We start from the raw sequence: 4007 nt of genomic DNA, 5'->3' as shown, positions 1-4007 counted from the left end.
TCGGGTGCCAATAGGGGCTACCGGCCGCTGCCGCGGTGGCTCCCGGCTCCTCTCGCTCATTAACCTCTGCTCCGGGGGTGGACCCCCAGCCCAGCTGCCAGCGATGCTTCGCGCCCCCTCCCCGGCTGCGCGGGGGGGAGCTCTGCTCTCCCCCACCCCTTTCGCCCTCAGGATGAAGCACTGTAACAGGAGGATTCACCGTGTAAACCCTCCCGGCTCCTCTCGCTCATTAACCTCTGCTCCGGGGGTGGACCCCCAGCCCAGCTGCCAGCGATGCTTCGCGCCCCCTCCCCGGCTGCGCGGGGGGGAGCTCTGCTCTCCCCCACCCCTTTCGCCCTCAGGATGAAGCACTGTAAAAGGAGGATTTAGCGTACCTAAACCCTGGCTGGCCTCCTACCCCGACCGCAGCAGGACTCGACCCATCTCCGCTGCATCCCCGGGTGGGCTGGGGGAGAAGGGGGACGCTGCCCCGGGGTCCCTTCCAGCCGGTTGCTCACGGAGCCCACCACGCAAGCTTGGGTTGGGTTGTTTTGGGTCGTTTTCTCAGTGAACTCGTGCTCAAGGCTGGGACAGAAGGTTTCTGAGCCACCTCGGAGTTTCCCATACGCAGGACAGCATCTCCCTCACCGTACAGCTGAGCATCGCAGCCGCGCGCTGAGTCATGCCGGGGATGGGGCAGAGCATGGGGCTCATCGGTGGGGGGCATTTCTGCCCCCCTTAAGGTGCTGAGCCCCAGCAAAGGGAGGTGGCCATATCCACACCGGGTTTTTTTGTAGGAACACCCCAGCGGTGCTTCTCCAGCGGCCGGCAGCGAGGAGGGATGCTGCCCGGGGTGCGGGAGCAAGCCGAGGGCCGGGGCCGTACATCCAGATGGAGATCCCGTCCTGCCAGCTCAGACATCTGATCGCAGTGGATAAAAAAGTGCCCGTGGCATAAATGGTTTAGCATATTCCCCTCTGCATCCTCATCCTCTTAGCAAAAGGTATAGCCGGGTACTCCTGGCAGGCTCTCCTACCAGATGTGGCCAGAGTCCCATTGGGGTAGTTAGTGCCGTATCGTTTACGGGAGGGGATTAGAGAGCCTCCACTTAGAGTCACGGTCCCCAAGGCCTCTCAGATTAGGATATAATGCAGCAGGCTTTGCCTTACGGGGGCTCAGATGGAGCTGTAACCCTCTTCATCCTCATTTTGCAAAAGCTCTAATGGCCGGGAGCTGGTGGTGGTACCCGGGGCTGCGGCTGTCCAGAGCCCTCTGTTGTAATGCCCGGGCTGCCATGGTCCACGCCAGGATAAATCCTGGAGGGATCTTTTCAGAAAGCTCAGCTGTTTCCAAGGGCGAGAACAAGGTGAGACGCAGCGGTTGAGCTGGGGCAAGTACCTGTGGGTGACAGAGCATCCCTCCACCCAGGACCCCGAATTTTCAGCATCTCTCCTTCAAAACGTGGGGGACCTCTCCTGCCTCCCCCCCCAGGGCAGTTCACCTTGACCCAGGGTAGGGGAATGATTCGGGCACACACGTGCAGGTGTCCTGGGAGATGCTTGGGGTGTTCTGCCTGGCCTCTAGCAGTCTCCCCGGAGGAGCCTGGGTCCGCAAGCCCTGTGGATGTCTCCCAGCACCCCGGTTATCTCAAAGGGTAGCCCTCCTTGCCCGGGTGTCTGCGCACCGGCTCATCCAGGTGTGGTTCATCTTGGCCTCGCATAAACCTCGATGTAGGGAATCCAAACCAGGCTCCAGGGACAGACGGAGCACTGCTGCCCCTGGGCTGGCAGGGCAGGGGAGGGATGCTGCGATGGTCAGCCTCTCATTTCTCCTCCTCCTGGTTCCCTGTTCCCAGTACAGCACGGGAAAAAGGGGAAAACATGGGAAAAACATCCTATGTGTGCTAGCAGCTCAAGATCACACTGGCAGAGCTGTGCCCAGGGTCCGGTTGTCCTAATATTGGTGTAAGTCAGGAGCATCTCCACTGCAGGGTCAAAGTGATGCTGCCTGGAGGTTTTTGGTCCTGGCTGTCCCGGATCAGGTGAAGGAGCCCAAGCCCTGGCCCTGGTTTGCAGGCAATCGCTGCACACACCCCTCCCGTGTGCAAGGAGGGGACACATCTGGCCAGAGAGTTTTGGGGGGGAGCTGAGGGGTTACCCCAGTATTCCCTTCACGCAGTGAGCGGGGGCCAACGGTCACCCGAGCCTCCCCAATGAGCTCAGCTGCGGTGAAGGCACCCAGGCAGCCCACGAGCCCCACGGAGGGAGGGAGGGCCAGCATCAGGCCAGCATCCCCCTCCGAAACTCCCTGATGTGGCTGCGCTTAGGTGGGGGATGCGACCGCGCAGTGTGTCCCCCCCCAGGAGTGAGTGTTGTCCCCGTCAGGCGCAGAGCTGGGGGGGGCCCTGGAGTCCCCGAGCTGGCAACAGATGGCTGGAGGCAGCTTGCTGACACCTGCCCCTCCTCTCCACCCCTCTCCTGCCCCTTCCCTTTCTTCTCCATTCGTTTTGTTTGATTTCCCAGCACTTTAGGTAAAGCCGGAGGGCTCCACCGTGCTGCTCCCCTTGGCCGAAGGGAGCCTGTCCCAGGAGCTGGACCCGGCGGCAAAAAGATGAAGAGGGATGTGCTGGCCCCGGGGAGGGCCAGGAGGTCCTTTGGATGGGGGGGATGATGCTGCGGAGGATGCTGTGGTGTCTCTGCCAGCAGCGGGCAGGGAGTTTTGGGGTACGGGGAGCCCCGCTGACAGCTAGCTTTCCTCTGCTCTGCCTTGCCCGGCCGGCTGGATATGACCTGGAGCCTCCTGGCCTTGGCAGGCTGCTGCCTCACACCCTACAGACTGAACTGATGCAGGCAGGGGGTCCATCAGACCAGCAGACACCTAGAAACGTGCTCACCTTGTCCCTCCTTGCTCCCCCGTGGCTTGCTGCAACCAGTGGGTGGGTGGGGGGGTTCTTCTGGATGCGGACGAAGTGCAGAGCAGCTCCCCAGCATCCCCTGAGCATCTCCAAGCACTGGCACGTCCCCCAGTGCTACACCCACCACCACGGCAGCAACCCGGGTCAGGGTGGGTGACCTTTCTCTGCGAGAGTTTGTCTCCGTTCACCCCAGAGATGGGTGCTGGAAAAGCAGCTTCCCAGCCCTGGGCGTGGGGCTGGCAGCGACTGCAGGGTGCAGGGGACCTGTGCGGGATCGGCACTGTCTGTGATGCCTGGGGGCACCGGAGTCCTTCTAGATGGAGAGGTTGGTGGTGAGGCGGGCAGGAATGGGAGTGGGTTGAGAGATGCAGAACCAGGAGGAGGAACTGGGTCCTGTGCCAGTGCAGCCCTGCAGCGAGCAGCAACCACCCGCTGCCTCTTGGCAGCTCTGGTGCAAACCTTCAGGACGGGCTTTAGCTAGGATGAAGGTGCCTGGAGCATCCTCGTTCCACAGCCGGGTTGTGCTCTGCCCCGTGCAATCTGCCCCTTGCAAACCGCCCCGCCGTGAGAGCATCTACCAGCTGGCACAAGCCGCCTTGGCCAGGGCCCTGAGCTGCCCCGCAGCGCTTGAACCCGCAGCTTAACCCCCCCACCATGGCTCCTGCAATCAGCCCCTGCTGCGCCCTGGCTCCCGGGCACGGGAGACGAGCGATGCCCACGCTGCCGGGAAGGGAATCGATGGCGAGGAGCCGACCTGCACCCATCCCGGGTCCCTCCGAACCGCCTCTTCCCCAGTTTCCCAGTGCATTTCTATAAATCAAGCTCTGGCATGCCCCCCTCCCCCTGCAGCGGGGTTTGGGGGTCACCTGTGACCCCTGGCAGATGGTGCGGGGACTCCCACCCCTTCCCCAGGAACTGTTGCAGCCGGCCATCTGTCAGGCAGCTCAAATCTCCCCGGTCCTGCCTGGGAGCTGCTGCGCAGCCATCTCCACCCTGGGACCCGGGCTGCTGCCTGCCCTGCCAAGGCAGGGGGTGCAGGCAGGAGGGGACAGGGAGGACGCGACAAGCGGCTGCCCCGAGCTGGTGGCTGTCCTGCCTGCTGCCCACGCGAATC

Source organism: Aptenodytes forsteri, unplaced genomic scaffold, assembly GCF_000699145.1.
Source record: "Aptenodytes forsteri isolate BGI_AS27 unplaced genomic scaffold, ASM69914v1 Scaffold64, whole genome shotgun sequence".
Classification (NCBI taxonomy): Eukaryota; Metazoa; Chordata; class Aves; order Sphenisciformes; family Spheniscidae; genus Aptenodytes; species Aptenodytes forsteri.
The sequence above is the reverse complement of the archived record's forward strand: the minus strand, read 5'-3'. Positions refer to the sequence as shown.